We start from the raw sequence: 19,809 nt of genomic DNA, 5'->3' as shown, positions 1-19,809 counted from the left end.
CAATTTTGATTACATGGGGAGGATGGGATGGCTGCTAACCTCTGTGTCGTTGGGTCAAAGTCACAACAGGCAGCTCCTCCGACAATCCTACAGCTCCTCCTCTACCTCCACTTGTTTTTCCAAGTTTAATTAAAATCCACAGCACTTTTCCCCTGCTCTGTCGTGAGGGCTGAGTGTCTCTGCCTTGCTTCTGCTTCTGGAAAACGGCAGGAAAGGAAGGGTTAACGCTATGCGTTCAGAACAAAAACCACAAGGCTGAGGCAAATCTGCACTCATCCAATCCATTCCCTGACAAAACTTGTTGCTAGTCCTGTCTGCACCATCCGAGATCTCCCAGGTTTCACTGGCCTCTAGCCAAAAGTGTCGTTTTACTCTCATAATGAAGGGGGCCAGAAGGATTTATCTTTCCCAACCTCTCCCTGCATTATGTCCATCCCTGCAGAGCAATCTTCTTGTTTTTCCACATTTTCTTGCAGTCTGAAACCCTCCCAAGGGCATATCCCCAAGGAGCTGCTGAGATGGAGGGCTTCTCAGCTTACAGCTTCTGCCTACAATGCTGTATTTAGCCCATTAAAAATCCCAATAAGGTTACACATAAAAGCTCCTTCAAAGTTTTGGCCCTGACACTTTACTCCTCGCCTTCTAAATCAAGTTATGGCTTATTTGAAAATCTTTAGAAATTGTTTGGAGGAGCGAATGACCTATTCTGAGGCTTTAAAATTAGATCAGAAGTATAAAGTTGCTTCCTCCCAAGCCACTGTATTACTAAACAAGGAAATGGTCACACAATAAAATTTCCACAAAAAGAATGGAGTCTGTAAACTGAAGCTGTCACAGGTGATGTCGTAAAAGAGATGGAAGAATGAGGTTTCGATGTTTCTTAGGGTCCTGAAAGCTAATTCAACAGTATATAAATTACAGCTCCCAAACTGCAACCCCTCCACGTGTAACAACCCCCCTCACAAAAAGGACGGACCCAAACCTCTGGGGTAAGCGTGGGGTCTAAGTACAGGCTGAGAAAGTAGGGCTAATGGGGGAGAAGCCAATTTTACCTTTACCTGCTTACGTAGTGCTGAGTAGTTATTTTGCCAGAGTTCAGGGATTACAAATACAAATAAAATCTGCCCACTGGGTCTTTCCTTTTCCTTCCTTTTCAGCCTCTTTTCTCCATACAATACATCATGACCAGGTTAGTCACAATAATCCCAATGACTCATTAGAAACCACAAAAAGCACTCCAAACACACCTGAAAAGCAACCAAAATCCAGCACAGCGCAATACTATGTTGGTACTCTCCAAAATGATTCATTTCCCTGGGCCTGGAAGATGAAGATATAAACTGGTCTCCTCCCGGCCCATGAAGAAAACTCAGCAGTAAAGGCTCTGCAGCTGGAGTTTAACAAGCAATCCCTGGGATGAGGAACAAATACCTGTAATGTGGCAGGTGTGGCTGCACTGGCTCAGTCAATACTCTGGTTGGAGTAGAAACCTCCTTGATTTCTTAGGCAAAGTAAGCCAAGGCCAGTCTGCAAGCAAGGGGAAGGATCCTGAAGGCAGTAAGGGCTATTTTTACCCACTAATTGCTGATAAAACCACACTCAGGGAAAGAATGAACTTCAGCAGCACTTCCATTGTTCCCCATCGCCATGGTCTACTGAAGGGAATCTCAACTAGATGGAGCCTGCCTTCAGCTTTACTTTGTGTTTTGATTCCAGCTTTGATAAGGTCACACCTTAAAAGAGCCACGCACAGTGTAACAGATGGGAATAAAGCTTTCAGCTATTCCCAGACTCTGTTAATAGCATTTTTTAAGAGGAGAAAAATTAAAAAATAAATAAATAAAAATTGATGCCTATATAAATAGGTCTGGGTTTTCAAGTTACTTTTGCTCCCACCTCATCCCGGCAGCCCACACAGGGATGGTTTCTGCTGCAGTGGAGGTGTAACAGCTGATGGTGCAGAGGCAAATACCCACTCAGGCAGGCGGATTGCCCACAGCTGCCCCCCGGGCTGAGACCTTGCCTGGCCTCCTCGGTGCTTAGCCTGTCAGCAGGGCAGCAGCTCCCACCTGATCCCTAAAATCCATCCTACTCCTCCAGTGTCAAAGATGAGTCTGTACTCTGGCTTTCCTCCCCAGATAACCCACTGGTCCTGCTGTTCCTCTGCTGGCACTGCCTTCACACAGTGAATTCACCCCTCCGAAGCTTCAGGCCGTCAGCCTCCTTCCTACTGCCAGCTTGGGACCCGATCCATCTTTGGTGCTACCAGTAAAACAGCAACAGTGGCAACTACAGGAGATACTACAGGATTTAAAATTAAAAAAATAATAATAAGAGAATAGTGAGGTAATGGTGACCTAATTTCCTAAACTGTCTTTCTGCTAACCACAACTTTAAGGTTTCAGAGAGTTTGGCTCGCTATCAGCTTGCTCTAAAAATGCCTTCTCTGCAAACCAGAAATAACCATATTACATCGCTTTCAGATAATACCATCCAAAAAAAATGAAGAAATGCCACAAACTTGCATCCCCCTGAGTAAAAAGCCAAAACCTTTTTAATTCATGTCAAACTTTTATATAGAAAGGCTCCTATTTCTTTTAAAGTAGCTGAGCTCCTCTTAGTCTGTCGCAATAATGCACAAATGACCCTGTATCAAGATTTCTACAATGCAGACTTAATCTTTAGTGAATTATGTTAGAAAAGCCTTCATTTTAGTACCACTTTGTATCAGGTCAAGAAGTAAGCAGCAGCATTACTAGCCAGAAGGCTGAAAATCAACTGCGGGGAGAAAGCTTTGGAAGCTGCATGCCAGAAGAATGATACACCAGGAAAACGTGGAGAGCAACTTGCCCAAGACCGTGCCGGCTGGACGGAGGCAGAAGAGGTCACGCTTAGCAAAGCCTCTGGAATTCCCCGAGGACGGCACTGCAATGACGTGAAGGAATTTCGGGGGCTGTTGTATACTCAGTGCTATAAAGCATTTCACAAGGTTCTGCACCAGACAGCAGCAGCTAAGGAGAAGAGCTTTGGAAGAAGATCTAAAGTGGGAGCCTATACAGTAAATAGAGCTAAGAACAGGAGCCAAACGGTACCAGAAGCAAAAATACTTCAGGGTGGTATGAAATCAACAGTACGGCACTCCAGAGGTCAGTTTAAATCTCTTAATAAGGCTCTTGTTGCATAGTTTTGCATTTGATATAAGCAGAAGTGGTTGTGGTTTGCTCTTCCCTTCCATGTTTCAGTGCATTACATCTGCACATCATGATACCATTACTAAAAGGCAAAAATAATACAAATAAATTGGAACAGGACTAGATCAGTGAAGGAACAGAACCATTGTACCTCACATGATGTTTGACAGAGGCAAGCCTGAAACCATTAAATCAGTTCACAGCTACGTGTGCCTAACCCGTTGATACTTGGGGAGTTGTGCACACACGAGCACCCAAAACCATAATCCAGCATGCTGGTCAACAAAATAGATGAAGCTTTATGTACATAGGGCACAAAGACATTTCTGCTGGAAACTACGCAAGTTCTAGACATGCTGGGGAGGAGAGGGAGCAAAAAGCCTCATCAGATTCAGTGTGGAGCTTAAGGAAACCGAGATACTGCTGCCTTCACAACAGCTGAGGACAATTTCACAACCAGAAGAGCACAGGAGACAGAAAGGCTCCTCCGTTCCTAACTAGGGCTCATGACAGATGCATGACTGAGAAATTCCAGCGTGATGCACAGGAACCAGTAAAAAGCAGACAAGGTATTTGGTTATTCTTCTAGATGGCTTCACTCAACAAGGCTGTTGGGTGCACACTCAAATCCTGTTCACACCAAAGGGGTTTGTCAGCACCTACAGACCCACGGTGAATTACTCAAAGGGAGAATTGCTGAAAGTTGAACAAGTGCACAACTGCTTAATTAAACTCTGTGCTGCTGAATTCAGATCTAAGACATTTGAGGAATACCTGGGTTGATGAACTTGTATACATCTCTGTCAGTTCCTCGAGGATGTTTTATCACTATCCTTCAAACAATTCAATAAGAAGCAGGTCAGGAAGATGCCAAATACCAAAACTCAGATGTTATGAAAAACAATTGAAGGAGCTAGCTTAAATCCCACAGAAAGAGAAGGTTTCTAGGACATGTTAGAAATGTTTATCGGTACAGGAGGGCCACACACCTTTCACATGCCAACAGTTTCACAGTGGTAAAAGGTTAGGAGACAAAGGAGCAGTGTAGAAAGAAAAATAAAAGTAAATAGATTAGCTTCACTGCCTGCTTAACTCAGGCAAATGTAACCCAGAGAGGAGAACTGAAGTTTTTAACTGCGCTTAGAGACAACTTACTACAGAGCAGGTCTGGCTGAATCCACCTAAGCTCCTGGATCAACAGTTTGCTCTTGGACCAGTCTCTTCTGAAAAGCCAGCTCCAACGGCTCAGAAAGAATATAAGAGAGCACCCAGCCACCTGAAACTTTTTTCTTCAGGAAAAAAAAAAAAAAAAAAAGTGCAAAAAGCCCTATTGCCAAGCCTGTCTCCTTCCCTCTGTTCCGGCACTTCCACCACCACTACCAAGCAGACAAAAAGCATCAACTTTCCTCATTCGCACTGGGTTAAGAGCCTCAAATGCTGCAGACCACTGACACGGCTTAATAGGAAACTTATGTCCTTATCACACAGCTTTTCTAACATCCAGCTAAAAGCCAGCAAAGCCTCCCAAAATACCCTATACCTAAATTGCAACTGTGAGCTTCTCCGACACGTCACTGCAGTTTGCCAAGTGATTATTCAGCAGAACCGCCATGAGAGCAGAGGAAGACACTTCTCCTGACTTCCTGGCTTTCAAACACACTTTTTTTTTGTTGTTGTTGTTTTGGTTTTAAGTCAACTGTTTTGCTGTTCTCCAGCTTTACCGCAGGCCTAGGGCACAGAAAATCCTGGACCTGCCTATCGCTAAAGCAATATTTAAAGGCTGCAGTATTAAACTGAGGCCTACTGGGCCCCACAGGCCCCAGACGCCATTTCGTAGCTCGCCTCCAGCAACAAAGTTCCTTGATAAAAAGGAGCTGCATTAGGTTCACCTTTCCTATTAAAGGAAAAGGACAAAAACTCACTCAGTGCTAGTTTTTAACCAAAATGTACATTTCCTTCCCCTTGTCAGGCAGGCCTTGTAGAGATAGTAGCCCAGAAGTGGAAACAAGGCTAGATTTTGGACACAAATTTCCAAGAACTGAACCCTTTTTGTCACCTTGTCAGTGACACACTGAATTACCATATCCCAAGGACCAACCTCAGTGCAAGCAGGTACTAACCTGTGGTGAACCTTACAAAAAAAAAAAAAACACACCGAAATTATATTCAACACACATGCATGCAGAATTTCTTATTGTTCAGGTCTGAAAGACAAGATCTTGAGGTAAGGCTGATTAGAATAGCTTTTCTTCTGAAAAGCACTACAGATAACTTCTCCTAAATACATATAGTGAACGTATTTACCTCCTAGAAAAGCCCAGGCTCTTCCACTGTCACATTAGGCAGCCCAGAACCACGAAGACTCTGCATTACAAGGTAATTTTGAGGTAGTCTAACATTTATTTCAACCACCTGTAGCAGTTTCTCCCAATATGCAGGTATGATCAAAACTTAGAGCATTGAGAAATTGCTATTTTTAGCCTTTAAAGAATGTAGTCAGTCTTAAACGTGCGTCCAAAAAACTTCTGACACTTCAAAGTATGTTTTCATATCAGCCCGTGGGAGGTACACACACAAATCCCATTATTTGTTAACAGGATTAGCAAACACTACCTAGAAAATATATCCCAGAGCGTTCTAGCATTTACAAAAAAATAATAATAAATACAAGTCTCAAAAAACATTATAATTAATTCTTTATAATAAAACTCTTGTCCAAAGATCCAGTTAGCCAGCCTCAATTAATCCCTCGTCTCACTGCCTATCTGGGCAGCATATTTGGTTTGTCTGCCAGACGTGGCACTACAGCATCCGACTTCACAGCAGAGGAGAGGTAGATTGTTAAACTGAATTTTGATCATTGGAGTGAATTCACAATTTCCAACACAACAGAAAAATGGAATTCCATTCCACGTGAGAAATATAAAGGAAAAGAAACCAACTAATCATTTATTATGGAGCTTTATGTCCAATAAAAATGATGTCAAGTTAGTACACTAAAAGTCAGGTGCTCTAAATCACAAGTCCTTTGCTGGATCTATACTTATGGCAGTTTACATCAGCTAAAATTTGGCACCAGCTGACATTTTGGTTCTGTACGGCCATCTTGCATAAAAATCAAAGCAAATATGCCAGAATATTTACACACAGCTTACAGCAGGTTTATATATACAAAAAAAAAAAAGTATATGGCTTGGCCAAAAGTTGAATGGACTCCAGAATTTCATTTATCCAAGGGAGAGTTCAATCTCCAGTGCTCCTGAGCCCTGATTTCTGCAGCTATTCATACATTTAAAAATCAAAGACAGGTCTAACCTTGCCCTTCACAGAGCGAGCAGGGAAAAAGCCTGCACCCAAGTGGACTGGAAACAAGGACATGCACTGTTTTCAGAACCTGCACCTACTGTCATGGGGCACCAGTGAGAAGTATCTTGATCTAACTTCTTCCTCGTAAAGTACCCGAGACAAGGTTCTGAGTAGAGGGATACAGGAAATACCACGAAAGTAACCTAAAACATGCATAAGGGGCATAAAACACTAAGTTTGTAAGTTTCAAGGAAAAAAAAAAAAAAAGATTAAAATCTCTGCATTTTAATGGCATTTGTTAGGAAGGGACATGTTGCTGAAAACAATGTTGTTCTCTTGTTTCCCCTCCTCAAAACGCTTGCTGCATGGCAAGTCTGAATAACATGGGTTATTACAGAGCAGCAAAGTCACACCCCACCTTGCTCGAAGTGGCTAACAAAAGAGAAGAACTGAGTGGTACCAAAAGAGCAGCATTTCGTTTAGACTCGTCACAGATGCTCAGTAAGATGACTTTCCTTAAGTAAGACAAAGGGGAAATAGAAGCATCTGAAGACTTCCATTTTTGCACTGCCTTGCCTGATGACACAACAAAAAATAAAATAAATAAAATGACAACTCTTAAGTCCTGAGTTCCTCCAGCTCTGGAGTAAAACATGGGATGTGTCATCCAGCTGAGGGGAGCTCATAACCATGCCTGCAGGCAGCCCAGCGCTTTTCGCAGTCAACTGCTTCCCTTCTATATACGTGGTGCAGTTTTTGCCATAAGGTTTTCCTGCTGGCGCTCACATCAATTGACAGGGTAGAAAACTTGTGCTAGAGCTGAATGAAGTCCTGAGAAGTATGTGAATATGATGGCCCTGTTGCTGCACAGTTAAACTGTGCGAGACCTTGTGTAAGCACACGAGCATCACAGGCCTGGGCGAGGAGTAGCAAGAGGCTGACACCAGCCGTGTTCAAGCGAGAATTTAAGATGAGGAAGGCATTCTCGTGGCTCCAGGCAGGCCACACGATTGGTGACCTCTATAAAGAGCACGGGTGCCTCGATGTGACATCTCCCCCTTCCTGTGTTGTTCAACAGGCACAACCCCCTGCCCTTTCTCAAGGCTGACCTTACCAGGCTGACAGGACTTGACCGAACGCATCTCCATTTCCAGACAGAGCAGAGAGATTCCCAAACTAGTCTGAGGAGGAGCTCACGAAGCGGAAGACGTCTAGTCACTGCGGCGCAGACCTCTGCGTGGGCCAGGCTACCTCAGTTCCCAGGCTTGTACGGCAGCGTCAGCATTTCCCATCCCCGCTGCAAAACTTCACCTGCGGTATTGCAGCACGGCATGTGCCTTCTTCCTAACAGCATCGTATCAGCACCTGGCAGATGTATCAAGTCACCAAACCTTCCTGCTCCTTTCATTTCCAGCTCCCAGGCACGCAGGTTACAACAGATTCCTACAGTCCCAGTGTCTGTGGCCCCGCACGGTCATGTTGCGGCTTATTTTCACTGCCCAAGCGCCTCAACTCTTCCTGTGCAATTTTCTGACTCTCCTTCATGCCAATATCACCTTCTGATTTGACTTGGAAGTCAGATCAGTAACTCACTGTTTGTAATGGCAAATCATTAATGACTATTTGAAATAAATCAGTTCTGAGACTGAACCAGAAGGAACTTGCAACCTTCTTGTCGCCTGATAATTCCCGTCTATCACAGCCTGCCATGATCTTCCATTTAGGCATTTTCTCCTGCACTTTATAATAGCTGCATCAATTTATCTTCTCAGTTTAACTAACAGCTTTCCCAGTAATAGCATATCAGCTGCTCTAAAGAAACCCTAATAGATTAGCTATACTCTTTTTTTTTCTAATATATACACACATGTATATTATTAAAGAAAAAGACCTGATGAATCAGTTCATAATCAAGTCATTTGAGTCACCTTTTAAAGCTGGCGATTAAGAAGCAAGCAGAAAACTTCAGTTTAAATACCGTAGCATAACCTCGCCTCCCATTAGGGCTTCTCAGTTGTTTTCTAAACAAAAATTAACTATTAGCCACAGAAACCAATGATTTTGCAAGTAAATCAGCTCCATAGCAGATTAGACTTCTTTTTGTTACCACTTTGTGCTCATTTAAACAGCTTCGCTTTCCTTTAGTCACACATTTGTTTTACATGTTAATGCATTAAAATTAATTAACAGTGTTTCCTAGAGGATTTTTAAAATTCATTACTTATGTTGTCTTCCTCCTGAACACAAATTTGAATTGGCCTCAACCTCTCAAACCAGTTTTTTTTTTTAATATATTTTTTTTTAAGTCTAACCGTTTCAGCTGCTTCAACTGAGCTCTGATACAGTCAAGAAAATACCCCTGTACCACCAGAGAAAGCAGCAACTACAGCAATAAAGCATTTTCAGCAGCCAGCTCTGATTTTAGGTGCTGATTTCATGGCATCCCCACTTTTAGCAGCTAGACTTTCTTAAACATTTCAGCCAGAAATATTTAAGCAGCGCTTCCACAGTTACTTATGTAATTTTTCTGTTAGAGCTGATTTATTAGAATTAATTAGGTTATCTCCATTTCAAACTTAAGTGGGGTTTTAAAAAGTTACCGAATGGAACCTGAAAATCCAATCTAAACTTTAAAACTTGTTTTTGAACTATTGGATATTTATCTGTTGTAACATTTGGCCTGCTCACAGCCTGCCTTTGGACAGCTGTGGGTGCATGCTGCTGAGGGCATCTTGAGGTGTTTTCCCCCACCTTGACCTCTTCCCCTCTTTTCTTTCCCCAATTCTTAGTGCTACTGTGGTCAAACTAATCCACCTGAGGCTGCCCACCTCACTTCTGTTCTGCAAAGTGACAATGGGTACTGTGCCATCGCTGTGAATGGTACTTGTTAAGTCACGCCTTCATCCCGATTTATTAATTAAAAAAAAAAAAAAAAGCAACACAAGAGGGTTGTATAAAACACTATCAGCTAAGAGGAAGTACACAGAGTTTAATAGGCAGGGATGGGCATGTTTTGCTAACCGGCTAATCAGACTCAGAAGAGCATAAACCCATGGAAAACTTCCTGGTGCTGTCACAAGCAGGCAGGCAGTGGTGCACGGAGGAGTTGCTCCCGTGTCGCTCTCCCTTCTACGTTTCTGCTCCCCTCGTGGTGCAGGATCCTGCTCTGAGCAGAGCGGTGTTCGAGGCAGCACGAGCTGTGCCGGGTGGTCAGCTCAGCCGGCTTCGCAGGGACACGTAACACCCACCAGCCCAACGGGACAATCCTGGAGCCCTGCCCGGCATTCCTGCTCCCGCACGCGTTAGCATCCATAAATTAACTGGCGCTAATGAAACGCCCGTAACTGGACGTGGAATACTGTTGCGTGCCTAATGCCTACCTTCAGGTGCATAATTAATTGCTCAGCGAGGCACCGGGAGGCAGGGGGAATAAAAGCCCAGCTAAGTGCTGATACAACAGCCTGTACAGCCAGCGGACTCAAACAGAAAGGCCTCCGAGATCAGTCGCTTTCAGCTAAGACTCCCGCTAGCGATATGCAGAGGACTAATTAGGATATTATTTGTTACCATTTGGAGGAGCAGCTTCTCAGTTTGGTTAGAGGTGAGCACTAATCAGCTGCTGAAATCTAAACTGATTATGTCTGAAGTGTCGACAGATGCAGAACTCCCTGAGTGAAGAACGAACATGTGTCAGCTTTTTGTGACAAGCCAAGGGAATACTTGTTTAACAGAAAAAAAACACCCCCCACATTATTTAATTCTGTGCAGCCGTCATGTACAAATAGAATGAATCATGTGAAGAGCAGTGGGATTGAATGTACCAGTCTAACACCCCAAAATAATTACATAAAATGTCCTTGTTCCTCTCAACAGAGCCCAACTCTTTCCCCACTGATGCTTTTATCTTAGTAGAGATCTAGGGGGTAAGTGAGGGCAGAAAGAAAGCAAAACCTCCCAGACTTGCCAGCAAAGCATCCTGGTTCACTGCTCTGCAGAACGCGAGTTAGCACTGTTGTTTAAACACGTGTTATAAATAAATTTTGCATTCCTAAAATACTAAGCTCAAATCCCTTTTCCCTGATCCCAACATCATCTGTGCAGTCGCATTTCTACGCAGTAACCTATCACCACCCAGCATACCTACAGACAACAAAAAGCAATCTTCGCCCTAAGGAGTTTACGAGGGAATTTAACAGCAATGCTCCCATCCCTTCTCCCAGGCAGCTGGGAAGTAGCAGAAAGGTCCCCGTGCTAACAGGACAGCCATGAGGGCAGCCGGGGACGGACTGCCTGACTTGGCAGGCTCGAGAATTGATTTATTTTTCACATTTTGCCAGAGGGGCTCTCCATTCTGCTTTAAAAAAATGCTTTGAGACTGAAAGGGAGTTAAAACCAGCCCACTGCCTTTGATCTTCTCCCTCAGAGTCAGGACTGAAGAGCTCAGCTCCTTGCAGGAAGAAACACTGACACCCCACTTGTACCGAGTTAGGCAAATGTGTCAGCATTTGCAGGACTGGGGCTTCAAAGACAAGCTTTGAGAAGTGAAAGGAACAGAGGGATACAGCACCAAAATGCCATGTCGTAGCACAGTCACCTGTTTGCCGTTAGCCGATACAAGACGAAGCAGCTGCAGGAGTCACACCAAACGCATCAGACGAGCCAACAACTCGCAGGCTTACCCCGTCCACGTTTTGCTGGACCAGGTACCCAGTTAGTGTCGTGCGACTGTCCAAACTGCTCCTTCCTAAGCAACACGGCTGTCGATGAATTACCAAGACACTGCAAAAGCATCTCAACTACATAAGGTGCTGAGCATATATATGGAAAGAGACAGCCCATATCCCAAAAAGCTTTAATCCTCCTGAAAATTAAAATCCAAATGAACGTGTGGGTTTGAAATGTCATTGTTCAGCACCAGCCAATGAGATATTCCAGTCTGAGTTTCTGAACCATCTGGTAAAGCATCACAACAGCTTTAAGCATCCAAGGATCTGTCAGGGGCTTTAGTTTAGAAATACTAATAATCCCATCATGTGCAGCTCCTGCTGAATGGAAGATATACCTACTCAATGATTTACTCCCCCCTCCTCTTCCCAACTGAGCTGGCGAGAATTAGCCTGAATAAGATTGGTTACGATGCCTCCATCCGAACAGCACTGCTCATCTGGTGTGGAGCTCCTACCCTCCTCTGCCTTACGAGTCCTGTGGTGGGAAAGAACTGGAAGAACAATTTCCAGGACTAGCATTTAAGGAAGAAAAAGCATTTTGCTTTGAACTACTTAATTCTATTGATTTTATGTTACAGATTTTTTTTTCTTTCTTACAATTTACCTTGACTTTTAGAGGTGACATTTGGAAAAAAAAAAAAAAAAAAAGTGGAGGAAGCTCTATGAAACACATTTAACACGCGTGTGCAGCCCACGGGACAAGAAATGCTGGTCTGGTGAAGCCAACTCCTGGCTGGCAGACAGGCATTTCAGCTTCTATTTGTGGCTCTGGCACTGACTCATGTGGCATGTCACTGACCGAGCCACTTTGGACCAACTCTTCAGGAGCTGTGTCCAGGCTGATGTGTTCCTGACCCATTTTCAGACCTTGTAGCAACCCATGCCACCTCAGGAAGCCTACAACACCCCCGGTAAGGCATCCCAAAAACAAGGGCTTTTGCCCAAAGAGCTCGGTTCCCACCTCTCTTTGCTGAAAGCACCAAGGCTACTGCCCTTTCACCATCAATGCCTTTGAGACCTTTGGGTGAAAGGCCCTTTCTAACCATCGCCTGCTCACACTAGCGTGAGAGTTGGGGCTTCTTTGTCTCTTGATTCCTGTGTGGTTTGTTAAACCACGCACAGAAGCTTAACGTTCAATTAGCAGTGTAGGACCACTGGTCCTCACCCCCAGCCTGTGGTCAATGTGTTGCACTTGGGAGGTTTTGATAATGCCCACAGCAAGAGAAATTGAAAAATGAGGTGACACGGCACTGAATATGCTAAGTCTGCAGTCCTCTTACTGCCCACAGGCTGAGAGTGGCTGGGGACTGTCCTCCAGAGCAGCAGTTTGCAGCCACCGGAGCATGGAATAATCCTAGGGGCACAAAACAAAAGAAAAAAAAATAATGCAAAGCTGCTATTAAACAGTCTTAAATTCAGTTTGTGAGATCCATAGCTGAAATGCAGAACGTTTTAGGAAATTGAGGAAAATTGAATTATTTTTTTTTATTTCAATAATCATTAAGAAAAATAATTGTTTTTCAAAACTGGCCTTTGAAAGTAGCTTAACAGTCCACTAGAAAGGCACTCTAAACCTAATATGCATAATCTTTGGGGGAATGGCTTAGAAATGCTTTGTACACAGCCAATTAACTCTAACTTATTGATTGGGACAACATCTCTTAATTGTTCACTTGGTTAAATGTTTCTCTTTGGAGAATTTGTTCCAAAGAACATCTTTCACCAATTTCTGTGAGCTGCCATTCAGGCTACAGGTGGACACACACAGTCATAGCAGTCATATAGATGGTGGTGAGTTGTTAGTAGTTCAAAAAATAGCAACAACAAAAGAAGCAGAAGAGGTTTGTCTCAGAAAACCACACTGGAAAATAAACCCTTGCAGGTAATTCTAAATAGAGACTTGTGAAGTAAAGACAAATGCAGCTGAGCGCCAATAAAGCCCTATCTGTTAAACTCAGCATCCTGTGAGCCGATATTGGGCTTTTAGCACTCACCATTCTGCAACCACTGGAAAAAAATGGTCATGGGTAAAACCCAAAAAGATGTGATAAAGTCTTCCTATTTCGCTGAAAAGCCGCACGTCATTTGCATGAGCACTGGAGCAAATCATTGCAGAAAAATCAGCTGTCAATCAGCTGCTGCTTCTGCATCACCAATTGACCAGAGGGGGAGAAAAATAAATAAGGCAATTTTCAATAGTAAGAACCGTGTTGATATATAAAAGACATTGATCGGTACGTGGGCCAATGGAGAAGCGGTACGAGTTACGAGGTATTGAACTAAGAGGAGTCAAAACCCGCAGCAAAGTGCCAGCCCTTGCTAAACGCATATGCCACCAGCAGCTGAGCATCAGGGAGAGCTTTGCAGAAATGAAGAAGTATTCTTGGTTGATGGGAAAGCAGCCCAGAGCAGGGTTCGTGGCCTTAAACAAGAAAAAAAAATATGTAATTCAACAGACAAGAAGCCAAAGCCTCTAAACGTCCAGTTTCTCTCACCAGCAGCTCCTCCACACATCTCTCACCTAGGACACAAGCCTGCGAACGCTGAAATACACAAAAAATTCTCCCCACGTAGGTATTCCTGTGGCTTGCTCTGCTCAGCCAAGGTAGCCATGAGTCAGATCAAAGGCCAGAACTCACACTTTGCACGTGCCAGCCTCTAGCCACAACCTGAGACTCTTATCTCCAAAGGAAAGGTGATGAACACTTTGGTCTTGATCTCCCTCCGAAAGCTGAAAAAGCTGGTGAACGTCACGCGCTAGACGTTGATGGTGTCAGAATAAAAAGCAGGTACCAAGTTATCACATCCTCCCCTCACACAGGGCTTTTGCTGGGGTAGATGAGAAAGCAGACGGGGAAATTAGAGCTGGACAACAAACGCTATGGATGTAAGACACAAAGCTTATCGTTAAGGAATGTTCCTGTTTGCAACAACAGTTGAGCTGGCTAAAAATAATCGTAATTTAAACTCAAAAGAAAAATGGAGGCATTTTCCATTAAAATTGATTTTTCAACTTGTTCTAACAAAAAGTAGAGAAAGGTTGAAAACAAAGGACAAGGAAATTTAATATTAAAGTACTCCGATGCTTTGTAGCTCTTAGCTAAGGTCTGCCGAAGTCAGTAGGTAAGTGCCTTCTTACTGGTGTAATTGCATCTTCTTGCCCCATCCACAATTTCCTCTGCAAGATCAAAACTGGACCAGCTCAGTGCCTCATGCTGTACAGCCCAGCCTTCCACGGCGAGGCAAAAACACTGCTCCCAGCGTCCCTTACAGAGTCTATTATTTATCAGCTACAAGCACCTGTACTCTGAGATAAAGCGGGTTTCCAGCTCTCGAGATCAGAGGATAACTTACAACAGCGTTTTGAAAACGCGTTTGCCCAACCGGGTGCAACTCGGAGCAAAAAGGGAAGCCCTGCAGGACGCGGTGGCCTCGGATGGTCCAACCCATGTCATGTTAAACGGAGACTGAGTGAGGAGGGGGAGCGAGGAAAAGGAAGTGTGCACACACCACGGCTTTGCACTTACATAACATTTCCTCTCCAGAGGAGCACCGCCTGAATCTTCATCATCCCCACCTCGCAGGGATGAAACCGGGGCAGAGAAGAGGGGGAATTTCCCAAGATCAAATGGGTGCTGCGGTAAAGGAGAGGTCACGCTACAGATCTTACAGGGTGATGCCACTCTTATCCCTCGTCTTCCAGTGGGAAAGAAGGGTCCCACCGTGTAATTGCTTTTCCAACACGGCAAAGGACGTCGAGCTTGGAGTTCAGGAAGAGGAGGGGGCGGCGAAGGGCAGACAAGCCTAGTTTCAAACCTTTGGTGCGCATTTATAACGTCGTACAGAAGCTGCATTTCAGGACGGAATGATTATTGATTTCTTAATGGATTACTGCTGCACAAATTTACACTCCCCCCAAAAACATCAATCTTAGGATAATAATTATAAACCTATCACGGGGCACAGAGCCTTCTGACTGAGTAGAAACTTATCGCTATCTGCCGGGAAATGGCCAGTTTTCTGTTTCTCCCGCTCCAACCACATTACAGCACAGTCAGGAGCTACTGAAAAATACATGCCACTATAAAACAAAGTTTGCCATAGCCACAGGACACACCTCCAGTCAACTTTCATTAAACGGACTCTTTTAAACGACTGCCCTTAAGACAGTGCTTGATCCATTAATGAACAAGTTAATTAGTTATTAGAATCCTTTTATGTTATTTTTACCATAGTAATGAAGCAGCCACAGCACAGAATGAGACTCCTTAATGGGCAACATACATTCACAAACCCACACACACTCACTTTTTCTGCTTGCCAGCCTACAGTTAAATGTTTCTGTAGCTTTTTTATGTATTTTTTAGGGAAGGCACCCATGGAACAGCTTTGCTACAAGCAGCATCACTGCAAAAACTACTGAATTATCAAAAGGACTCCCATCAACTTCAAGAGGGGATAGAGCAAACCACTGGAAACAGGCACTATAGAAATTCATAAATGGTTCTAAAACAAAAAAAAAAATAATCAAGATCTCACTATGAATATCACCTACCTCCCGCCCCCTGTTTAACCAGAGACATCACACGAGGTTATAGCCCACCTGTGGCCCCCGGGCTGATAGTGATCTGCAAAGGGCTGGCTGTCAAACTAGTGCTGACCTGCTGCTGGCCCCATCTCTGTGAGGGGCAACCACCCCTCACCAGTGGGCAGAGGAGCAGGGCAGCCAATTCAGCACCTCCCTGCCCCACAGGGACATCTCTGAGCTCCATCCAGCCACCTTTCCCTCTGCAGAAACACCAGCACCAGAAGCTCCCAGCCCTGCTCAGACATCACCTTGTCCCTGTGAGACCACGCAGGACACTGATTGATTCGAGCTAAAAATACCCCATTTCTGTTTCTTTGTTTAAAAACAACCAAACCAGCCAGCCTGCCAGAGAGCAAGGCATTTTACCTTGCATTTACCTTAAATGCAAGCCTTAAGGAGAGTCATCTCTGCTAGAAGTGCATACAGGCCACCTGGCAGCCATAACATCAAACTGTCTTAGATGAATTGCTCAAAGTACTAAGTGACAGCCCACAAGTCTGGTGCCATTAAATCAGGTTAAACTCTGGCACACACCAGCTTATTTTCAAGTGCCTGCCATGCTGTTTGACCACCGTTTGCCCCAGTTACACCCTGTGCAGCACCAGGCCCGCTGCACCCAGTGCCAAGCCTCGCTGCAAGCAGGGGTAACGCCCAGGGAAGCCAAGTGGCAGAAGTGAAATGGAAAGACAAGGTAGGACCTGATTGTAATCTGCCTGTTCCCTTCTGTGCCTAAAAATGTCACATACAAACAGCCAGTTGAGGTTTCCCCCAGAGTAAGCTTGTCACTACCTAGAACTTGCCTCCACGGTATGGGTCTGCTCCCAAGCGGGTGGAAACAGATGGAGAACCTCTAACCATGGGCTTGGGATCAGGTCCTCAGTTACTCCTGAGGAAGCCCTCCAGCTACATGGCACAGGATCATCACCCGAAGTCCCATTTACCTGAAAGGCTACAATTCAATTGGTGCAGCAACTTCTTCCCCTTTCTCATAGCCTCCCCTCGCCCTGGACCCAGACACAGCCACCACAGGAAAGCAAGAACATCTCCAACACACATCATGTTCTGAAAGAGTGGTAAGCAAACAAAAAAAGTCACAGAAAGCAGCATTCTCCAAGGTGCACAGGCCACATAAAATAAAAGCAAAGGGCCCAAAGCGCAACACTTGCCATCAGCTTCAATTAGCAGCAAAGTGGGGTTTGGGAAAACAAGGGCCTCTTCAGAGCTGCTATAGGGCAAAGATGAAATCCCAGAATTAAAAACAAAATCCCCACATGCACATTAATATTCAGAGGCAATTACCTTTCAGCTTAAAGTCAGCCAACATGCATCTTACTACAGCAGCTCTTAAAGCAATCTTGTTTACAATTGGAAATGGATTACATTATCTCAGCTCCACCTATCCACATAATGCAGAGCAAACTGTCAAACATAAAATTACAAAATGGTTATTGTAAGGTATCCCCTTCAGCATAAGAATTAATTTGACCTATTTTATTACTAAATTATTACTCCCACACAAATTTTCTATCACAGATATCTATCAGCGCTGACATTTATATTCCAGTGAGGCACTCTCAGATGCATATTTTCTTCTTCTCCATCTCAAAGGTGTATTGAGCAGATTTGATGTAAACAGCCTCCTGCCAAGCTAGTTAAAATCTTTAAACTTTATACATACAATTAGATTGTGACAATAAGCATTTGCTTTAAAAAAAAAAAGCGATCTACACAGCTTCAGATTCTGAAGTAAAATGCTTCACGAGAAATATTAATCTGCATTTAAGGAGGACCTAGAGATATTTCCCCCCAGCTCCGGCAGGTTGTTCTCATTGTCACTGAGAGACATGATTTGACACAGTGGCCCTGATTAAGCATGTGCTTAAGTCCTATTAAAGCCAATGGGAGTTAATCAGCTGTTTAAGGGCTTTGCTAAATCAGGACCAGAAAAAGAGACATTTCCAAAAAATCTGGGCCTAAACTGCACACGCACTAATTAGCTGCACACACCAATTACATGATTACGGATGAAACACAGTTGTTTAGCATTTCCAACAACACACTTTGTGGGGAATCATTTAGAAATAACTTCTAATTACCATTCTGTAGCGGGTCCCACACTGCAGTATAACCCACATATACCATGGTAATCGTAGCTGAGGGAATGTTTTTTTGCTGTTTGTTTGTTTTTAAATCCTGCCATTAATATTTGCCCGAATTCTCAAGTGGATCAAGATCTGACCCTTCTGGAACTTTGCCGTGCTGGTAGTGGGAACAGCTGAGCACTCAGGCTCTCCTTTCTTATTGCTACTTTTTTGCCTGCAGACAATATTCACTCTTGCATTTCCAAACATAAGATTTGTACTCTGTGCCGCCTAACGACTTAAGCCGGGCGCTCGGGAAACAAACAAATTGGCACAGATTTGCATATTGAGGATTACAGATACCAACAGTGAATTTCTAGCGAGTTACTGTTCCTACAAACCAGGAATTGCTAAAATTATCAATGATCATAGCAGTTGATCTGTCTGACATGAACCAGGATTGCCAAGTCTCACTTCAATGACCACTAGGTACTGCTTTTTCTTAGCGTCAAGTAACTATAAAAATGATCTAAATTAGGGGAAAAAAAGAAAAAGGCATTCCCAGCCCGAGAGGTTGCTGAATAGCCATGCCTCAGTGGAAAGCAGCTCAGAGACGAGAAGATACACTGAAAATCACATTTATTAAAACAAACAAAAAAAATCTCATGGCATGTAAGGCAATCTTGCAATTTAAAACTTGACTCATGATTGTGAAAGTTTGGAGTTGGCATGCCAACTTGGTGAGCCATCTGCTCACCAACAATTTATAAACGAGACTGCTGCCAAAGCCACCCGATTACTCAGTTCTAATATTAGTGATGCAACTAAAACATGCTTGTAGGATTTTTCCCCCCTGTGAACCAGGAAGCACAGGAAAAAAATTACATAGGAAAAGTTAAAAAGAAAACAGGGAAAATGTGTTTTTACTTCCTCAAATTTGATTATTGGGAACATTTAAGATTAAATCAGTCCTTCAGAACTGAAGGTACTCTAAAGCAAAGAAATAAAAAAAATCAGTAGAGATTAGAGCAACGAGAAAAGGTAAATCATGTACTCTGTATCCAATGTCTATTTCTTTAGTGATTCAAATGATAGTTAAAATAACACACATTATATGCTAAAAAGCAACTCAAAATAGTATTTAATACATTTGAACAAATGAAAAAATCCAACAAATTGTGTGTGCAGGCTAGCAGGTACAACTGCTGATTACTACTGATGCTAATTTTACCGTTAGGAACGGGCAATTCGGGATAAAAGCACCACTTTAAACAATCCCTTTCTTATTAAAATTCCAGGTTACGTACAACAGTGAAAAACTGCTGGAAGTTAACCTATGGTAAATAATCCTTGGGGCAAAAGATACCGTAATGAAACTGCATGGAAAATTACTCACTCGTTTTAAAACATGACTCACAATTCAGTTTTGTTGGCCTGAAACTCCAGATGCATCTCCATGGCAAGCCCGCAGCAAATCCCAAAGCACGGCCCCTATTCCCCGCGCTCGGGGATGCGCTGCTACAGCAGTAACCCAGGCACACGCAGCGCCAGCCCTGCCACACCACGCCGTCCTCCCATCCAAGTCCCAGCACGGCTGAACCACCAGCATCATTGTCAGCAGAATTAGGGCATTTCTGAGTGCTTTACAGGGCACAGAAGCAGGGCTGAAAGCACAGGGAACCCTGGTTGCATTAATTAATAGGACAATGGCAGCAACGAGCATCCTGCTTTACACCTTGCTCTGTCGCTGCCAAAAGGGGTAGCTTTCAAAGCTGCGTTTTGAAATTAAAATGCATCATCATTACACAATTACTGTTCTAATTAGCCTCCTCAACAACAGATCAGCTTTATTTACATTTAATTTGGGTTAATGAGTTAGTTGTAGTTTTATCTGAAGGATAATAGGGGAGAATTAA

At 43.6% G+C, this 19,809-nt stretch overlaps 1 protein-coding gene across 22 annotated transcripts in view; it reads right to left on the bottom strand.

The window, feature by feature from the left end:
- IKZF2 (IKAROS family zinc finger 2) overlaps positions 1-19,809 on the bottom strand; it is a 116,107-nt gene that overhangs the window by 80,708 nt on the left and 15,590 nt on the right. Inside the window, exon 1 of one of the 22 annotated variants that reach the window (XM_068686375.1) lies at positions 1,248-1,385. The exons of the other annotated variants lie outside the window; for them this stretch is intronic. The gene's annotated coding sequence lies outside the window, so the exon portion shown is untranslated. Of the gene's footprint in view, positions 1-1,247; positions 1,386-19,809 lie in introns of those variants that run through there. 22 annotated transcript variants of the gene reach the window in all.

This window comes from Anas acuta, chromosome 6, assembly GCF_963932015.1.
Source record: "Anas acuta chromosome 6, bAnaAcu1.1, whole genome shotgun sequence".
In the NCBI taxonomy this organism is placed as follows: Eukaryota; Metazoa; Chordata; class Aves; order Anseriformes; family Anatidae; genus Anas; species Anas acuta.
This window is presented reverse-complemented; position numbering and strand designations above follow the sequence as displayed.